At 42.9% G+C, this 9740-nt stretch overlaps 1 protein-coding gene across 3 annotated transcripts in view; it reads left to right on the top strand.

Moving 5' to 3' along the window:
- The first annotated feature begins 299 nt into the window (after window positions 1-299).
- Window positions 300-9740, top strand: part of DAPK2 (death associated protein kinase 2) — a 558977-nt gene continuing 549536 nt past the window's right edge. Inside the window, exon 1 of one of the 3 annotated variants that reach the window (XM_078685202.1) lies at window positions 300-538. The gene's annotated coding sequence lies outside the window, so the exon portion shown is untranslated. Of the gene's footprint in view, window positions 539-560; window positions 574-9740 lie in introns of those variants that run through there. The other 2 variants (XM_078685200.1, XM_078685201.1) reach the window with 2 other exon arrangements.

Here is a 9740-nt window from a genome sequence, read left to right as displayed (position 1 = left end):
TTATGGTGAATAATAACAACTAGATTTCAGCTTGTGTGGGGCTTACTATAATGTAGATAACAGCATCCTTTCTCTCCCCTAATCTCATTGAAATTAGTGTTACGTGCCTGTGTTGCCTCTTGTGGAGCTATTTGACAAGTCGACCCACGTCACACTGGCTTTATTTACCATGTGCTAATTTCGGCTCACTACTGTGTGAAAGTTCCCGGTGAGTCCTATGGTCCTTAGACCTCACTGCCGGCAGAGGGCGCATTCTGCCCATAATTACTGTCCTAAGCGGAGCCTACCTTGAAGTGTGTGGGTTCAGGAGCGCTCCTGCGGGGCGGGCCGCCCGGCTCTGAAAGTTACCGCGGGCTGCGGCGAGGAGGCAGACTGGCAGGGGAGCCCGGGGGACAGGTCCAAAGATCCCGGAGAAGATTCAGAAGTCGCACAGAGAACCGCGAGGCGGAGCGGCGCAGTCTCTCCAAGCGACAGCACAGAAGCATGCGGAGCGGGCTAGCATAGCTCCACACACCGCGCGGACTGCAGGCTTGTACCGGTGAGTACCCGACCCCGGACTGCAGGCTTATACCGGTGAATACCCGGCCCCGGGCTGCAATGTGCGGCTCAGGCTCTGCCCGGGGTCTGAGAAGTGTGACGGGTACTCAGCGTGGAGTTTTAAAAGTGGGATGTGAAGGTAATCGAGCGTGGAGGTGTAAATGGGACGTGCGGCTTCTCAAGGTGCAGGTTTACCACAGTGACATGCCGCCACCTACTCACCGTGACGGTGAGATAGTTCACAAGTGTAACATGCCGCCACTTACCGTGAAGGAATAGAAGTGCTTACTTACCGCGAAGGAATAGATAGAAGTGAGGTATTTCACAAGTGTGGCATGCCATCGCTTACTTACTGCGAAGGAATAGATAGAAGTGAGATAGTTCACAAGTGTGACATGCCACCACTTACCGTGAAGGAATAGAAGTGAGACGGTTCACAAGTGTGACATGCCGTCGCTTACTCAAGTGAAGGAATAGAAGTGAGACAGTTCACAAGTGTGACATGCTGCCACTTCCTCACCGTGAAGGAATAGTAGTGAGACAGTTCACAAGTGTGACATGCCGCCACTTACTCACCGTGGAGAAATAGAAGTGAGACATTTCACAAGTGCGACATGCCGCCACTTACTAACCGTGAAGGAATAGAAGTGAGATATTTCACAAGTGTGACACGCAACTACTTACGCACCTTGCAGTTTCAAAAGCGTGACATCCTGCTACTGAGAATGAAGGCTCACAAATGTGACATGGCTGTACTCGTGTGAAGTATCAGAACTGAGATATGCACCTTCACAGCCTGAACAAGGTTCACAAGTGTGGCATGCAGGTACTCCCTCCGTGTGAAGGATCTTATGCAGCCTCTCGGCGTGAAGGTTTAAGTGTGACATCTCCCTCCTCAGAGTGCAGGTCTGAAAGCGCGCGTGCAGCACGGAGTTATAAAAGTGTGACATGGGGCTATTCTGTAGTCAGGGTTAAGTTGTGTGAGAGGAGCTGTTCGCCTAGTCTACGAATGTAAATGTTTTACATGCAGCATTTCAGTCGGGTGAATTCACGTGTGTCAGACACCTGGACTCTCTCTGGAAGAGTTCAAGTGGGCTGCACACCATTAAAGCTGCTCGAACTGTGAGGGTAAGGATTGTGCGACATTTCCATCCAGTCACCGTGAAGGCTGTGATGTGACAGGCAGTGCTTGAAATGGGAAAATAGAAGTGCTGGTGCTCTCCAATTAAAAGTATTACATTTCTCTTGAGAAGTGCTGGTACTCTCCCCCTCTAAACAAAAAAGTGCCGGTACTCAGTACCGGACAGCCGGCCCATTTAAAGCAATGGTGACAGGGATAATTCACTCGTTTATTCAGTGGTGGTGACGGGGGTGTTAAATGTGTGACGTGGTTAAAAAATGTGTTGCGTTGCTACCGAGTCACAGAACCTGTCTGCACGAGGTGCACGTGTTCACGCAGTGTGTAGTGTGTTATATGTGTGCAACACACCGCGATTTAGTCACTGTGGGTGTTAAAGTCCATTGTATGCAGTCATTGTGAATGTTTATATTCTTGACCCACTGTGAGGGTTAACTACTTTGACAGGCCCATTGTGAGGGTTTACATATGTGGGATGTACCTATTCCCTGAGAGTAGAGTGTGCAATTAACACATTAACCCATTATGAGGGTTTACATACGTGACATGTATCTGTTCATTCAGAGTGGAGTGTGTTTGGCACGCCCTTACTCAGTGTGAACTGTGAGTAAACTGATGTGCACACACTGCAACATTTGATGTATTAGGTTGTGTGTCTGGAATCAAAGAGGAGACAAGCATTGGAAATGCAATAGGTCTCGCAGCATTAGAGTTAGTGCTTTTAGAATTGTTTATGGGTTTTTTTTTTAAATCTTTAGCATTTTTGTTTCCTGTAGGCAATGCTAAAGAATTACAAAGAAAAAAAGCCATAAACAAATCTAAAAGCTCTAACTCAAATGCTCCGAGACCTATTGCACTGTGTGAGGGTGAGGGGTTGAGGAATAACTCGAAATGCAAGCCATTAGCTGGAGTGAATACTGAAAACCTGATGGCCTACTGTCAGACCCTAGGGTCTTATGGTATCATTGTCAAAGTTATGGCATGGCGTAAGCGCCCTTAAGTCAAACATAAGATAACTGCAGTATATGCTTTATATCAGTTTCTGCGTAATTATTTGACAGCTCAGTGTGGTCTATTAGCGAGTGACATAAGTTGTACTAACCTCCTTGATAGTAAGTTTCAAGTTTAGTCCCACTTTCTGCAAGGCTCTGGACTGTAACTCTACCAATCTTCCATGAAAAGTCTAAAAACGTTTCCATTCTTTACTACCCTGCTGCTTTGTCCTCGTGCCATGAAGCCTAATTGACGAATGTGCTTTACAAATGCTGTCAATCAGTCAATATTTCAATCTTCAAGTCCTGTTCAGACCTGTTTTACATACGTGAGACAGCGCGTGGCCCTTGGGATCCGTGGCCTGCAGTCCATGCAAGCAATGGAGGTCATTCAGCGTGGACTTGCAATGTTAAAGGTGTGAACGCTTTCGAGAGAAATAGCAAGCCTATCAAAATTCCTGTGAACACTTCACATAATAGTTCGGACGTAACGTAACGTAACAACGTTTCGAGGTAACGTAACAGAATTTCACACAGCTGGCTGTTTTAAAACATTCTCGGCTCTGTAACTAATGCCCTCAACTCTGGCAATCGAATTTCTAAGCACGAACGTGCTGGAAAGCATGTGTTACAATTTGAAGAAAAAAACCCTTTCACATTGCAATGCACGCCGCCTTCTGCTAAACTGAAATCCTGCAATGCACTCTCGAAAGTGTTTTCCTGTGCTCCTGAGATGGTTGAGCAAATAGGAGATAAAATAACAGTGCATTATGTTCTGGTACAAAGCAGAAACTAGCTCTCATGTAAAAGTGGTGCCGAAGGGTGTGAAGGATGGGGGTGGGCGGGGAGCGTAGGGGTGGCTCGGGCTCGGGGCCGAAGTAATGACAAAGGGTGTGAAGGATGGGGGTGGGCGGGGAGCGTAGGGACGGCTCAGAGGCCTGAGGCAGAGCGCACCATATGGAGAGGGAGGGGGGTGGCAGTGGGAGGGTGATTGATGGGCGGGGCAGTGCTGGGGAAGCCTTTGATGTGGCCTGGCGGCCGTGGAAGCCGGGCCTTTGAAGTGAAGCTAAGCTTCACTTCAAAGGTGTCGGAGGAATGCGGGCGGCTGTGCACGCGCTTTTAAGCTCAATGCACATGCGCATTGAGCTTAAAAGTCGCGGGCACTGCAAGGAATCGCCACGATTCCTTGCAAGTTAGATAAAGAGTAGATGAGCCCCTATAGTCTCGCTTGCTCGATGCGCATGCGCATCGACAGGCGAGACCTAATAACAAGTGGCTCTCTTCTGCATTTTAGACTTGGGACTCACCTGGAAGGCTATCACAGAAATGTTGTGCTGTTGCAAAATAAATTGTGCACATCCATAAGCATCTTGTTTGCTGCTTGTGTATAGGCAATGGAGCAAATTATATTACATTCAGGGAAGCTTGGCACAAACTGTTGGGAAACTATTTTTACAGTATTCACATCACAAAGTGGAGAAAATTGATTTTGCCTACTTCGTATTTAGTGAAAAAGGGCACCTTTGATGCACGTTCATTTTGTTCCTGTTTTTCATTGCACCAATAAAAAAACAGTGCAAATAGAGTTTCATCAATATTTCCATACGAAATTTATGGACTAGGTCTTTTTTGTTCTATTTTTTATTGCTAACTTTAAGTGATATATAAGCAGTAAGTGTTTTGTTATGTTATTAAACTGAGAGGGCTGCATGTGGTTTCTTAACTGTTGCATCAATTTTTGGTGCAAACATGAGTTTCCATCATATGCACTGGTGTAAAATGAGTTTGCTCCAGTCGTATTACACAAGAAACTAAAATGGTTCAAATAGATTTGCCCAGTGTTTTTATTTTTCACCAGCTCCTATATGCTTTAGACTCGTGCAGAAAATGCAGGTCATCTCAGCTGTAATTAATGGGGCGTAAGTGTGGCTGTCATCCGCTGAGGGGACTCTGTGACTTTGAAACCTTGCCAACTCTGCTGCTATAGCACATGATCTGTGCCAAACCTATGATATATGTATTGAATTTTATTGCACTATAACATTTATAAAGCGCTTTCTACCCCTATGTGTGGCACTTAAGCGCTTGTGTAGATTACCTTGATGTTTGATACAGCTTTCCAAGTGCACCAATTGGCAGGATTCCTCTCTAAGTTCAACACATTAGTTGTATACATGTTTTTTTTTAGTTTCCAGCTTCAGTTTATGTGTGGCATGTTCACAAAAGCCTATGTTTCTGTTTTAGACTGAAGCTCCTCTACATTTGAGCCCATGGCTCTACTGTTCTAGTGGCGCATGGGCATCCAGTGCCCTCTGCATGGCAGACGCCTCTTGGCATGGTCTTTATCGGGGTTTTCTTCTGTTCTGCAGATAAAGTAACATGATATAAACATCAGCAGCGTCTTCAGAACTCAGTGATGTGACATCTCTTTAGTTCTTACAGCTGAACTAACATATGTTGTGGGATTAAACTCTATACTCTAGGATTCCATCCGGACACTGGGTCCTTTCCACTGGAACTTCTTGTTCTGTCTGATAATATCTAGATCTTGCTTTTGGTCTCACCAAGTCCTCATAAATTCCCTTATCAGCATCTTCCGGAATTCTGTTCTATGTTGAATTACGGCTTGAACATCATGAAACAAGATGGGTTCTCAATGACTTGTTATTTTCTTCTTTTATTTCCAATAAATGGGATCAGACTGTACCTCACTGTCCCAGAAATGATTATTTTTGTGAATTGTCTAATGTTGCTAAATTTTGCTGCGCTGAAGTGCTGTAATTTGTAGGAAACGTATCTTCCCATGCTATTTATTTGAGCACTTCCTGTTTACCCATCTGCATATTTTGTCATGTTTTCCATTTAAAAGATGTCGTCATTTTGATTCATAGAAACTGCTTTGTATTTTGGCTCAAATCACTGATTTTATCCACAGATGTGTAGTTTTACTTTAGAAAGTAGACAGCTGCGTGTTTAGAGAATAGTCATTGAATGTGTTGATTCTTTGCGGGTTGCTCCAGTGGTTGTAGCTAAGAAAACATCAGTTGACTTTCCCCTATTTGAAGGCCAATGCTCCCCATATAAAAGCAATCCGATTGATTATCAATCCCACATAAAATGCAAGAATGGATCGCTCAATACGGGCCAGAAAACTATTTCTCTGTCTTCGACTGTAAGTCAGAGTTTTGCGACATATTGGGATCACTCCTGAATCCCATTCACATGTCATGTTTGTGACACAAAATGAGGATTTTTAGATATTTGAGATTACTATTTGGGTTGTTCCAGAATGTTCTGGGTTTACAGCATCTTCGGATGGTATTTTGATTAAAGTAGTCGTTCATGAGGAGCACGACAGAGTGCTGGAGAAAGTGTCAAGTATATTGAGACGGTGGAGAATGACTGAGAAATATAAATATACCTGTTTGTCAAGGGAGGGTGGAATATTTGGGCCATCTTTTAACATCACAAGGTTTGATACCGAAGACAAATCTTGTTGAAACTATCACTGATCCGCTTTTCTCCAAAGATAAAGAGTACCTCTGGTCATTCTTGAGCTCATATGAATAATATTCTAGATTAGGTCATGTTCCATCAGTTATCAAAGAACCACGGAAAAAAAAGAGAGGGAACAATATTTTGTTGAGAAGATGAGTAATCTCTTGAGTAAAGGTAATGATTGTGGTTGCACTTGTATTGCATCCTCATGTAGCGGGAGAGAGATGTATTCGCATAGTAGACACAAGTCCTATGAATATAAGTATTGTTTGGATGGTGGAAAACAGAGAGTTCCACAGCTTGAGTGTCTAAACCATCATGTTATCATTTCAAATCCTTTCCACGCGGCATTTGGTATTTGGTAGCGGAATCGCACAAGTGAATGATAACCAGGCTGATGACGTTAGTGTCAGAACCCCAGGAGAATCATTTTGATATTGGGCATGCCAGATAAAAGGATTTATTTTTTAATCTTGCATGCAATTGACAAATCGTGGACCTGAAAGTGATACTTCTAGTACTGAATATGTGGCAGGATTGGTGGATGCCATAAAAATTGAAAAGAGGTGCTTATGTTGGAAGAGGGGATTGGTGCAATGCATGATGATGGAATTTTGAAGCAGGTGATCCGGTAAATAGTTCAACGTGGACCTAAAGAAAGATGGATGGAAAGTTGTGTGCAACTGCTGTGAAGAATAGTGAAGGTTGAATTGCTAGCACAATCTGCAAAGTTTTCTCTACCAGTTGATCTCAAGTACAGGTTAACACATCACCTGTGGTATAACTGCAGGAAAGACTAGCATTGGCAAAGCCAATTGGTCTCGGCAATGACTGAGCTAGTGCTGTTGTCAATGTATATGTGTTTTACCATTATTGCATGCGCTGTCTAGTGAGTGCGACATAGAAGCGAACAAATGGTAAGGCTGTGGGCAGGCTGCAGTCCATTGATTGTTAATAACGTCCTGAAGAGACCGCGCATGTGCTGTCTAGCTGAGACCTAAAACCAAGGCCAAATGCAGATAACTGGATTCGGAGATAGGCACATGGCGACTCCACAGCTAATGAGCACTTTGGAAAACTACCGCCCACTGGCATTGGCTAAGGTGCTGTCAATGCTCCACATCCTAGGTCACTTTCGACATTAGCATTGCCTCTCACTTCACAGATGTCTTCACAAATCTATTCAGCCTTGGGATTGGTTGTTATGGAACACAGAAGTGATAAAAGTACGGGGAAATGGCATGCATTAAAAGATCAACAACGAGCGTTGCTCCGAATTTGCTGACGGCCATGTATGTAGTGGTGTAGCGGAGAAGTAGTCACTTTATTGTTCCTTTGTCTTCCTCTGTCACCCTTGGCGACGCCATGCCAGCCAACAAAATCATCTTTGCAAGGCAGCACATGTGTAAACGTTCTTCCTTCCGTATGCTATATGGCTATGAATGGCGAGAGTCTTCTCCATTTTATTTAATGAGATTGCAAAAGTTACGTATAAAAGCCTGTGAGATCTGTGATGCACAGGGGAGTACAGTAGATGTTATAGGATGAGCAACTGACAGTTCAAAAAAGTATATTTATTATTTTGGGAGTACAATGACAAGCAGGTACCATTATGTAGAAGTTGTAACAGCACACACCTCAGATGATGGTACAGTACGTAATCAGTTTTGCAAGTTGTGCTGATTTTGCTACATCAGTAACCGCTTTATCGTTTCTCCAGTAGTACGTTTAAAGTTTTCACGTTTTTGGTTAGCAGAACGTTCCTATTTGTTGAATGTAGCCTTACATTAGTTACTAATATAGAGCTTAGTTACACGCATTACATAATGCAATAAACAACCATACAAATGGGACTGTACTACATATCACTGTGAAAACACGAGCACTCGTATGGGGTGCTCTAAGACAAGGAAAAACGTAGTTTCTAGAACTGGAGCAGTGGATGGACACAAGTACTAGGTCCATGCTCAAGGGGAGGGCCAAATACAGGAAGAGTCATGACACATTTATGCTATTAGCAAACGAGAACGAAGTATACCAGAGTGATGTAGAAGCGAACAAATGATATGCATGTGGGAGGGCTGTAGCCCACCGACTGTTAACAACACGTCTCGAAGAGACAGTGCATTCGCTGTCTAGTCGAGACTTAAAAAATTAAAATAAAATGTACTGGTTGCCAAAAATAGATAGCAATATCGAAAATGTGCATGAGTAAATAAAATAGGATAATGGGAAATAAAATACCAAGTGTTGGACTTTACATATTGGGTTTCATTTTCCTATAAGTGCTCAGGGAGGAATTGTTTTAAGGATATTGGGCAAGCTCTGGACATGGAACAATACGCTATAGATTACTATTGCACTTCTAAATCGCCCTTATAAACATCATAACTATAGATGCTGTGGCACGGATTGATATCTTGCCACATAATATGAAATACATGTTTGTGTTGGGGAAATGTTACTTGCAATGGGTGAAGTATGGTTTTGTAACCAGGCCAAATGCAGATAATTGGATTCTTAAGAGGGTTTTCCTGACTTTAGTAACAGATAATGGAGTACCACTTTTTTCCACTGCAGCAACACAGGAACTTTAGCAGGAAAGTTGCATGGTACAACCCACAAGTCAAGGGTTTAGTAGAGAGAGAAACTTGTTGATAAATGGAAGTGTTCAAACTTAATTGACATCTTGAAGGGATTTGCACTAATGCTTGCAAATTAAGTTTTAAATTTATCATGGTATTACCGCCCAGCATACAGAAGCAGAATATACATTTCTTCTTTCCAAAGCATATGTCAGTGACATCCATTTCTAATTGTTCTATATTTGCTTTGTTTACAAAATTAAGTTAGTAGGATGTGCATTTGGTCGCTTTCGAAAGAAAACAAGTGATGAACATGTTTGAGCTAAGAGGTACCATTGGTCGCCCCTCCTTTCAATAAATATCTAACTTGGCCTGTTGTTCGACCATATTGCACACTATTTGTTTATTTAATATTGCCTATGTTATCTCCAATTGAAAGCATTGAAAAATCAAAGCTAAGTTTAATTACTTATTCTTCATATGGCTTTTCTGAATGGTCCGAAAAAACATACACATATGACTTATGAATGAGAGGAATTCCTCAAGACTCATTTTCTTACACATATTCTTACATTTCTAACAGGGGATTTTGTTATTGTCCTCATTCTCGACGAATTTGAAATTCTGGAAACGATAACACTCTTCATTGTCAAGTGAGGGCCCTCGTTTGCGAGGCACAGCAGGGGAGCCCCTGCACCTTCTCTATAAGGTCTGGTTCCAGTATCTCCAGGTTTGGTATTTGCAGGCCAGAAATGTTCAAGCCCAGAGACACCAGAAAACCTGAAATTTCCCAAACCCTGTAATTTCCCATGTGGTATCCCCCCGGATACCATACTGGGCAACTCGTAATAAAGGCTGTGTATTTCAGGAAAACTGTTTGCTACAAGAATTCCTAATTTCTTTGGCAACGTGGTGTCAATCATCAATACCGAGATTTTCCAATTAGAATAGAACAAGATGTTCTTATGACGGTGACTTTCGAGTCATTAT

This window comes from Lissotriton helveticus, chromosome 3_2, assembly GCF_964261635.1.
Source record: "Lissotriton helveticus chromosome 3_2, aLisHel1.1, whole genome shotgun sequence".
Taxonomy (NCBI): domain Eukaryota; kingdom Metazoa; phylum Chordata; class Amphibia; order Caudata; family Salamandridae; genus Lissotriton; species Lissotriton helveticus.
Note: the sequence above shows the minus strand (reverse complement) of the source record. Positions and strands in the feature narration are given on the sequence as shown.